Raw genomic sequence first — 11662 nt, 5'->3', positions numbered from 1 at the left:
ACCAACAATAAATTACATTCAATAACGATTTTTGTATTAATTACAGCCATACCATGCATCTAGACTTGTACGCATTAGATGTACACTACCATTCATTGGAACACAGGAGTGATGGTTGCTGATAATGTGCCTCTGTACGCCTATGTAGATATTCCATTTAAAAAATAGGCTAAGACAAAGCATATTTTGTATTTTTGTTGGTTTCACGTTGACTTCACCTTAGTTGACAACTCAACCAAATGGAAATGAAAACTAAACGTTGAACTGATGTCTGTGCCCAGTAGCACAGGCAGAACAGTGGAGGAACCATGTTACATTCATAAGAACTCTGATGAGGGGCCTCCCGAGTGGCGCGGCGGTCCAAGGCACTGCATATCAGTGCTTGACGCGTCACTAAATTATATTTTTTACTTACTTAGCTCATCGCGCTCTATCGGCTCCTTGTGGGCGGGTGCTAAGGAGCACGGTTTGGCGGGTCATGTTTCAGAGGACATATGACTGGACCTTCGCCTCTCACAAACCTGTTGGGGAGTTGCCATGATGAGACAAGACGGTCGTTTTATATCACGAAATATAGCCTAAAGCACTAACCAATACAATTTTTAAGGGATAAACGCAGAACCTCTATACATTTCCTAGAAATAATGGCTAACAAATAATAAATTAGGAATACCGAACAACAGTGAATGAATAGGTCAGTGAATCATTTCTTAATTAAAAAACAGGCATACAGTGGCTTGCGAAAGTAGTCACCCCCCTTGGCATGTTTCCTATTTTGATGCCTTACAACATGGAATTAAAATGGATTTTTAGTTTGTATCATCTGATTTACACAACATGCAAAATATATATATATTTTTTTATTGTGAAACAAACAAGAATTAAGACTAAAAAACTGAAAACTTGAGCATGCATAACTATTCACCCCCCCCAAAGTCAATACATTGTAGAGCCACCTTTTGCAGCAATTACAGCTGCAAGTATCTTGGGGTATGTCTCTATAAGCTTGGCACATCTAGCCACTGGGATTTTTGCTCATTCTTCAAGGCAAAACTGCTCCAGCTCCTTCAAGTTGGATGGGTTCCGCTGGTGTACAGCAATCTTTAAGTCATAACACATTCTCAATTGGATTGAGGTCTGGGCTTTGACTAGGCCATTCCAAGACATTTAAATGTTTCCCCTTAAACAACTCAAGTGTTGCTTAAACAGTATGCCTAGGGTCATTGTCCTGCTGGAAGGTGAAGCTCTGTCCCAGTCTCAAAAATCTGCAAGACTGAAACAGGATTCCCTCATGAGTTTTCCCTGTATTTAGCTCCAACCATCATTCCCTCAGTTCTGACCAGTTTCCCAGTCCCTGCCGATGAAAAACATCCCCACAGCATGATGCTGCCACCACCATGCTTCACTGTGGGGATGGGTTTCTCTGGGGGATGAGAGGTGTTGGGTTTGCGCCAGACATAGTGTTTTCCTTGATAGACAAAAAGCTACATTTTAGTCTCATCTGACCAGAGTACCTTCTTCCATATGTTTGGGGAGTCTCCCACATGCCTTTTGGCGAACACCAAACATGTTTGCTTATTTTTTTCTGGCCACTCTTCCGTAAAGCCCAGCTCTGTGGAGTGTACAACTTAAAGTGGTCCTATGGACAGATGCGCCAATCTCCGCTGTGGAGCTTTGCAGCTCCTTCAGGATTATCTTTGGTCTCTTTGTTGCCTCTGATTAATGCCCTCCTTGCCTGGTCCATGAGTTTGGTGGGGAGTCCTCTCTTGGCAGGTTTGTTGTAGTGCCATATTCTTTCCATTTTTTAATAATGGATTTAATGTTCAAAGTTTCTGATAATTATTTATAACCCAACCCTGATCTGTACTTCTCCACAACTTTGTCCCTGACCTGTTTGGAGAGCTCCTTGGTCTTCATAGTGCCACTTGCTTCGTGGTGCCCCTTGCTTAGTGGTGTTGCAGACTCTGGGGTCTTTCAGAACAGGTGTATATATACTGAGATCATGTGATAGATCATGTGACACTTAGATTGCACCCAGGTGGACTTTATTTAACTAATTATGTGACTTCTGAAGGTAATTGGTTGTACCAGATCTTCTTTAGTGGCTTCATTTCGAAGGGGGTGAATACATATGCACGCACCACTTTTCCGTTTTTATTTTTTGGGAATTTTTTCATTTCACTTCACCAATTTGAACTTTTTTGTGTATGTCCATTACATGAAATCCAAATAAAAATTCATTTCAATTACAGGTTGTAATGCAACAAAAGAGGAAAAACGCCAAGGGGGGTGAATACTTTTGTAAAGCACTGTACGTTTTAGGTATTTAAGGCCCTGCAACAGATGTCCTGTCCAGGCGGTGTACATCAAGCTGCCTCACGCTACAGAAATAGGAGATAGCTGGGGGGAAAAATGGCAGTCTCATTTATTGGGTAGAGCCATCTACATATCTGCACTCCTCTCTGCGCCCTCAGCCAGCTGAACATCTCCTGCTCCTTGGGGCTTATGTTCTCTGCAATTAAAACACGTCCTTGGTCACCTGTAAATCATGGTTTTTTATTATTCCTGGTCTTGGAGATGTTCGAAAGTGTTGTTCCAGCACAGCAGTAACACATTGATAAGCCAATTAAGGGCTTGGTAATTAGTTGATACTAAGCTTGTCAGATGTATTRGTGGCAGTGATCAGCTAGAATTAAAATGCGCACTCACACTCACACACCTTACCAACACTCTCTCCCATGCTTCGCCATCCTCTCTCTTTGACAGTCATGGCATATCATACCTAGCTAGCTAGTTAGCTGTATGTCCTAGTAAGCTAGTTAAGGCATTCATGATGAACATACAATGACCCAGGGTAGCTTAAAGTGACAGCTACCCTGGGAACGCTCTGGCTTGACCATTACAAAAAATACATTCCATTGCATGAGTCACATCAGTTAGCATCATTTTAATGAACATTCTACATTACCATGGTAATCCAGCATCAGTTGATAGAACATTCCAAAATACCATGGAAATTATTGCATCACAATACCAGGCAGCCATTGTGAGTGTACCCATGAGTTTGCCAGTGAATTACCAGGGTTAGAGCTTCCAAAGCCCTTTCTATTTAACCAAACAGTTATGGTAAGATGGATTTTCATAATGTAAAGAAATCAAAGTATGTAAGAATAGGGTTTGCCGACACAAAATAAGGGCCGCCCATCAGGTATGAGGTGATATTGTAGTTTAGCATCCTGATGGCGGCAGGAAAAGAGGAAGGCAGATCCAAAAGGAGGCGGTAACATCCTTGGTCCTAAGGCCTCAGGTGCTCTGGCAGGGGAGACACAGAGAAAGAGAAAGGAGGGGCTTAGTGGGACAATACCTATGACCACACAGTACACCAGATATAACAAACTGACCCTACCCCCCCACAACATCAGCTATCGCAGCATACATTACCCTACCCACTCTTCATCTTTATCCAAAATAATTGGACAGAACATGTAGGGTTTTGTAATCATCGGTATCAATTAAGTAAAAGTAAATGCAATTAGAAGATATGTATTGGGCATGTATTCATAAAGCATTTCAGAGTTGGAGTGATGATCTACTGTAGGCTCATGGCTCCTTGTCCATGTACTCATTATGATATAAAAGGCATATTTGACAGCTCTGAGAGCAGACTGTCAATTAGACTGTCAATTGCCATTTCTTTCTTTTCAGGGCGGGTATCTATTTCCTTTTCAAGTGTACAAGAGGGCGTACTGAAACTGCTGAAAAGTTTCAGAAGAGTGGGATGCAATGCCTATCTCCTTCACTCTGCAGTCCAGGCAAGACTTCATGGTTGTTATACAGAGGCTGAATGACATCCACAAGGGCCATGATCCCTCATATCCCCAAGATCAACACTGCGGCCAGATCCACCAAACCTTGAGGGAGGAATTAATTAACAGAGCTGGCTGCATATTGGGGTAACACTGTTTATGATTCTGGTAATTGCACAGAAGTAGGCAATGGCACAAGGGCAAAGTGACTGGAACCAGAGCGAATCCTTTGTGACACCGGTGGACATTCAAAACATCAGATAAACCATGATGCAGAGAAAACAAATGGACAAAAATTATACAGTCAGTGTCTAGGAAATCCTTAACATACAGAGGAAACTGTATTTAATCAACAATACATTCACACCAAACAACACCTTGTCCTTGTACTGATGACAAAATAAATTAGGAAAAATGTCATGGCCGATAGTAAGGCAATGGTCTTCATGGATGCCACAAATGGCCTCACCAACTATGGCTTCCCTATCTATACCCTCCTGGTTAGATGGCCATGGGTTGCCAGCTGCCTACTGTCACGATCGTCTTTAGGTGAAAGAGAGGACCAAGGCGCAGCGTGATATAAATACATCTTCTTTTTAATAGAAGAAGAAACGAACACGAATACAAACTAGACAAAACAACAAACGACCGTGACGCTATCAAACGAAAGTGCAGACACAAGCAACTAACGTCAAAACATAGACAATTACCCACAACCTACCTAATGCCTATGGCTGCCTAAATATGGCTCTCAATCAGAGACAACGATAGACAGCTGTCTCTAATTGAGAACCAATCCAGGCAAACATAGACTTACATAAACACCTACACTGAACACAACCCCATGAACTCTACAAAMCCCCCTAGACAATACACACACCCTAGACTAGACAAAAAACACACAAACATCCCCCATGTCACACCCTGACCTAACTAAAATAATAAAGAAAACAAAGATAACAAAGGCCAGGGCGTGACACCTACAGCATCACAAGCACAGAGACACAGAATGCTTTGGACCTGGCTCTATCCAAGATCGAAGAGTCAACTCAAATTTCCCCTAGGTATATCCAATCTCACCTCACACAATGATCTTAACCTGTCCACTTTCTTGTTAGTTAAGCTGTTTACCTCTCGTCATTTGTTTGATAGATTCTTCATGGTGGACAAGGATACCAAGGAGATCAATACCCTCCACAATGTATTCCCGAAGCCAATGTACGAYTCTGCTGGTTTCATGTGTTACAGGGACAGTATTGGTTACCAACCAAAAATATGACAGACAAATGTTCTGTGGTCATCACATCCTCTTCCTACTATGACTAACATGCACACTCCGAATCAATCAACCCAAAACGATATTCAACACAGATCAAACCTAGCTTTTCCTTTTCAAACGAACTTATTGACTTGTACTGTCAATGGTTTTTGATAGGTAGACAGTTATTACACTGACTAGATGTGTGACACAGTATGCATGCCATTGAATAATATTGATCTTATGTCTCAATTACAATAGGCTATACAAAAGTGGACGCAGCTGCATGATTCCGGCCTTAGTGGAGTAGAGAATGAACAGAACATAAATGAGTCCAAGACAACTGTGAGTAGATGACAAATATTGTAGAATTTTATTTTTAAATGTTAGGATTTGGGCAAATTACATTTGATTAACATAATTCCATCATATCAGCACCAGAGTTTCCAAGAACGTGCAGCTGACTTCATTGAGAACCATGAAGCAGTCCACCCAATGCTGACCAAGTACCTAAAGGATAACTGGCAGGGCATTGAAGAGATGTGGGCCAACTTTTGACGGACGTTCAATCATGCAGGGTCAGAGACCAACAATCTGATTAAGAGGTAATACATCTTAAGACATATCAAATTAGTGTTTGCTGTTACTTACAACGTCATTCTAGTCACATTAGCGCACATTAGCAACAACCGTATAGGGACACCGATCATACGGGATCCTTAAGAACTTAACAACTTGTCTATGGAAATGTACCTTAACTTCACAAGTATAGCCAATTTAAAAACTTGACTTGAGCTCTAACTATGTTGTCACTGTTTAAAAAAAATATATATATATTTCACCTTTATTTAACCAGGTAGGCTAGTTGAGAACAAGTTCTCATTTGCAACTGTGACCTGGCCAAGATTAAGCATAGCAATTCGACACATACAACAACACAGAGTTACACATGGAATAAACAAAACATAGTCAATAATACAGTAGAACAAAAGAAAACAAAAAGTCTATATACAGTGAGTGCAAATGAGGTAAGATAAGGGAGTTAAGGCAATAAATAGGCCATGGTGGCGAAGTAATTACAATATAGMAATTACACACTGGAATGGTAGATGTGCAGTGGATGAATGTGCAAGTAGAGATACTGGGGTGCAAAGGAGCAAGATAAATAAATAAATACAGTATGGGGATGAGGTAGGCAGATAGATGGGCTGTTTACAGATAGGCTATGTACAGGTGCAGTGATCTGTGAGCTGCTCTGACAGCTGGCGCTTAAAGCTAGTGAGGGAGATATGAGTCTCCAGCTTCAGAGATTTTTGCAGTTCGTTCCAGTCATTGGCAGCAGAGAACAGGAAGGAAAGACGACCAAAGGAGGAATTGGCTTTGGGGGTGACCAGTGAGATATACCTGCTGGAGCGCGTGCTACGAGTGGGTGCTGCGATGGTGACCAGTGAGCTGAGATAAGGCGGGGCTTTACCTAGCAGAGGCTTGTAGATAACCTGTAGCCAGTGGGTTTGGCGACGAGTATGAAGTGAGGGCCAACCAATTTGTAAGTCGCTCTGGATAAGAGCGTCTGCTAAATGACTTAAATGTAAATGTAAACCAACGGGAGCGTACAGGTCGCAATGGTGGGTAGTGTATGGGGCTTTGGTGACAAAACGGATGGCACTGTGATAGACTGCATCCAGTTTGTTGAGTAGAGTGTTGGAGGCTATTTTATAGATGACATCACCGAAGTCGAGGATTGGTAGGATTTTTTACGAGGGTCAGTTTTACGAGGGTATGTTTGGCAGCATGAGTGAAGGATGCTTTGTTGCGATATAGGAAGCAGATTCTAGATTAAATTTTGGATTGGAGATGCTTAATGTGAGTCTGGAAGGAGAGTTTACAGTCTAACCAGACACCTAGGTATTTGTGGTTGTCCACGTATTCTAAGTCAGAGCCGTCCAGAGTAGTGATGCTGGACGGGCGAGCAGGTTCGGGCAGTGATCGGTTGAATAACATGCATTTAGTTTTACTTGCATTTAAGAGCAGTTGGAGGCCACGGAAGGAGAGTTGTATGGCATTGAAGCTCATCTGGAGGTTAGTTAACACAGTGTCCAAAGAGGGGCCAGATGTATACAGAATGGTGTCGTCTGCGTAGAGCTGTATCAGAGAATCACCCGCAGCAAGAGCAACATCATTGATCTATACAGAGAAGAGAGTCAGCCCGAGGATTGAACCCTGTGTCACCCCCATAGAGACTGCCAGAGGTCCAGACAACAGGCCCTCCGATTTGACACATTGAACTCTATCAGAGAAGTAGTTGGTAAACCAGGCGAGGCAATCATTTGAGAAACCAAGGCTGTCGAGTCTGCCAATAAGAATGTGGTGATTGACAGAGTCAAAAGCCTTGGCCAGGTAGATGAATACGGCTGCACAGTAATGTCTCTTATCGATGGCGGTTATGATGTTGTTTAGAACCTTGAGCGTGGCTGAGGTGCACCCATGACCAGCTCTGAAACCAGATTGCATAGCGGAGAAGGTACGGTTGGATTCGAAATGGTCGGAAATCTGTTTGTTAACTTGGCTTTCGAAGACCTTAGAAAGACAGGGTAGGATAGATATAGGTCTGTAGCAGTTTGAAGTGTATTCTAAACCATACAACCTTAAATCTTTCCATTACTTCAGAATATAGTTTTGTTTTGTTTTGTTATAACAGTATAACCACAGACAAAAGGGGTATGGAATGACGTCGGGGGGGGGGTGGGGGGTTTGCCGTTTAACGGGCTCCTAACAATTGTGTTATTCTTTGTGTTTTTTCCCATTRTTTGTGACTTTTTTTGTACATGTTCCTGCAATCGTCTCTTATGACCGAAAAGAGCTTCTGGACATCAGAACAGCGATTACTCACTTCGGACTGGACAAAGTTTTTCTTTAATGAGTTGGAGGCAAATATTTATGGCTCCTCCAGGACCAGGCCAAATCCCCGTCATTCGCATGAAGAGGAAATGCTGATACAGGAGCCGCAGATCAGGGTGCTTGGTGAGAATTCGTCGGCAAGTGGATAATCCACCTTTACCATCCATCCTACTGCAATCGCTGGAGAATAAAATGGATGAGCTCCGTTTGAGGCTATCCTACAAACGGGACTATACAACTGTAATATCTTATGTTTCACCGAAATGGGGCTAAACGAGGACATGGATAATATACAGTTGGCTGGGTTTTCCATGCATTGACAGAAACGCAACCTCCGGTAAGACGAGGGGTGGTGGTCTGTGTCTATTTTTCATTATACAACGGGTGGGTCTGATTGGTATTCCAGCCGGCGTCTATTTCACAAGTAACCACCGGCTAAATCTATGACGTTAAAATGCCTCTTTATTCTGTTCCATCTGACTGCGCAATCCACTGTCTCATTAGCCCAGCCAGGCAATTTATAAACTTGATCTCCACTATAAAAAGCATCTAGACATTATCTCACATTTCTTTTAGACTAACATTTMGTTTTCAACAGCAGGGATTTGTATAAACCTTGCTGTCTGTCTTTCCGACATTCAATCTCCAGCTGTCCCATAGTAATGAACGTGTCGGGATGAGACAAACAGGCAGGCAGCGTTTCTCAGCCAGTCGAAAGCATGAATCAGCTGGAATCATATTTATGGATATATACAAAGAAATGTCAATTGAAAAAAGGTAAAATGAAACTAAGTGCAGCTAGTTTGCAGTCTTTCCAGCTGCAGTTTGAAGTGATTGTGGTAGCTGTGTTGTTGGCTAGCTCCTCTGTCCTGACGAGAGAGTATATTTTCTATGCCTGCCAAAATTGCGCCTCATTAGCTCATTGTTATGGAAATAGAAAACACATGCAAATGCAGATACTGTTGTTATTGTGGTTGCACTGTTTGACGTGACTGTAAGTTAGTCGTAGTCGACTAGCTAGCAAACAAGTGATAAGAAAGTTGCCAGCCATTATGGCAATAGAACAATATGTCAATCATTATTTTAATATTTTGGTAACCTGTTGTATAAAAGTGATAATGCCCTCAAAGCCAGTGTTAGACTTCGTCTCGGGCCAAACAACAACCGTGCCAATGTATCGAATGCTCGATTYAGTCTTATGTAGCAAAAATCTAACATGTTGTTTTTTACATTGGATAAAAGTAGAGATTCAGAGCTAGAAAATTGTATATTATACACTACAGCGGAGGAAAAATGGGAAAGTAATTCTGCTTTGAAAGTTTATAAACTTGTGACCTCACTTTTGAGAAAATGGCCCTTGAATATTTTGGTACACCTACTGGAGAGCTCCTCTTTGTCTACACTCATTCAGCATCGTTCACACTCTCTTCAGCTTTAGCCCCAACCAGCTCTTTAATGTTTCACATGTGAGGCCATGTACCAAACAACCAAAAATGTCAAGACTAAAGGCTGGTTTATAAAAGGGGTGTGTTCGTAAATGCAATCTGGAGTGCCAGAGTGTGCTCAGAGTGAGTTCTGGGCATTCGTAAACTCAGAGCGTTGTCAGATTGTCCGTTCGTAAATTCAGAGCGTTTYGCTCTCGGAGTGTTCAGAGTGCACACTGGACGCTCTGGAGAAGGAGTAGGGTTGATCCGAGCGTTCTGACCTCACAACAGCAGTCAAGCACCCAAGCTAACTGGCTAATGTTTGCTAGCTTGCTAGCTACTTACAGACACAAATGAGGGAACAGCTCACTCTGACCTTTGTATTGACCCTAGCAAGTTGGGCTGTTTTCATGTTATCCAGAGCATTGGTGACTGCAACTGAGCTGCTTTTTAGCCGTTTACTGACAACGGACCTATTCAACGGGTGTTGAGCAATGGTAAATTTGTCAGTTATTCTGCGCTCTGGCACACACAGGTAGCTAACCAACCAGGTTCAATGTTTGCTAGCCAGCTAACGTTAGACTATAATTAGCAATGCAAATGTGTAACGATCGTCGTAATGTGGAAGAGAGGAGGACCAAATCGCAGCGTGGTATGTATCCATATTTATTTGAATACTCTTCAAAACGAACAAAACAATAAACAGAACGAAACCAACGATGCTACAATCCTGAAAAAAATTGTGAACATAGAAAAACCAATGAACGCACGAACAGGAACAATCACCCACAAACAAACAGTGAAAACAGCCTACCTTAATATGGTTCCCAATCAGAAACAATGTAAAACACCTGCCTCTGATTGAGAACCATATCAGGCCAATAAGACACACCTAAACCAATGAAACACAAAACATAGAATATACCCACCCAGCTCACGTCCTGACCAACTAAACAAAGACTAAACAAAGGAAATAAGGTCAGGAACGTGACAAAATGGTTCTGAGATACGTATTAGCAATCAAACGCTGGAATTTTCTCCATCTCCTTAGCTATCATATTCTAATTACCACTGATTTCAAAACTCGGTACTCCAGAAAGTGGAGAGCAACACCTTTGCAGTTCTACTACGAGATATCTTTCAAAAAAGCTGTGTTAGAATGGATTRCCTACACATATTGACAAGCTCATGTGACAGACAGAAGCTCGCTACATGGCAGACCAATCCGAACTCATCTCTCGGCATGTCCAGCCCACCCATTATCTCAGCCAATCATGGCTAGCAGAAAGGTTCCTGTCTTTTTCTGTGGCTAAACAAACTAGGGTCGTAATTTACAGATGCYACAAAAGCTTGTTATTAAGGCACATGAAAGTTCACATGTTCCAGAAGGCATTTCTGCCCAAAAATGCATTTTGATTTAAAACAAAGTTTACATTCAAATGTCTCTCCTGTGAAGTAATGATCCACGACATACACCTAGTTTCCTGAAATTTGTCACAAAAAGCAGCTGGTGGGCGGTCTCTAATATTGTCTCGAGGTTTTGCTCGCCTGAGGTAGAGTACCTCATGATAAGCTGAAGACCACAATATTTACCAAAAGACACTTTAATCAATATTTTTCATAGCTGTCTATTTACCACCACAAACCCATGTAGGGACTAAGACCGCACTCAATGAGCTGTATTAGGCCATAAGCATACAAGAAAATGCTCACCCAGAAGTGGCGCWCCTAGTGGCAGGGGACTTTAATGCAGGGAAACTTAAATCAGTTTTGTTTCTAACAGCATGGCACATGTGCAACCAGAGAAAAAAAAACATCTAGACCAGCTTTACTCTACACACAGAGACACGTACAAAGCTCTCCCTCACCCTCCATTTGGCAAATCTGTAGAAACTAAAGCAGGAAGTACCAGTGACTCGATTAATATGGAAGTGGTCAGACGTAGATGCTAAGCAAGAGGACTATTTTGCTAGCACAGACTGGAATATGTTCTGGGATTCTTCCGATTGCATTGAGGAGTACACAACATCAGTCATTGGCTTCATCAATAAGTACATCGATGATGTAGTCACCACAGTTGACCATACGTACATACCCCAACAAGAAGCCATGGATTACAGGCAACATCCGCACTGAGCTAAAGGGTAGAGCTGCTGCATTCAAGGAGCGGGACTGTAGCCTGGACGTTTATAAGAAATCAAGCTATGCCCTCTGACGAATCAGCTTCCTGCTATCCAGACCACCATAGTCCCTGTGCCCAAGAACACCAAGGTAAC

Source organism: Salvelinus sp. IW2-2015, linkage group LG27, assembly GCF_002910315.2.
Source record: "Salvelinus sp. IW2-2015 linkage group LG27, ASM291031v2, whole genome shotgun sequence".
NCBI classification, from domain to species: Eukaryota; Metazoa; Chordata; class Actinopteri; order Salmoniformes; family Salmonidae; genus Salvelinus; species Salvelinus sp. IW2-2015.
This window is presented reverse-complemented; position numbering follows the sequence as displayed.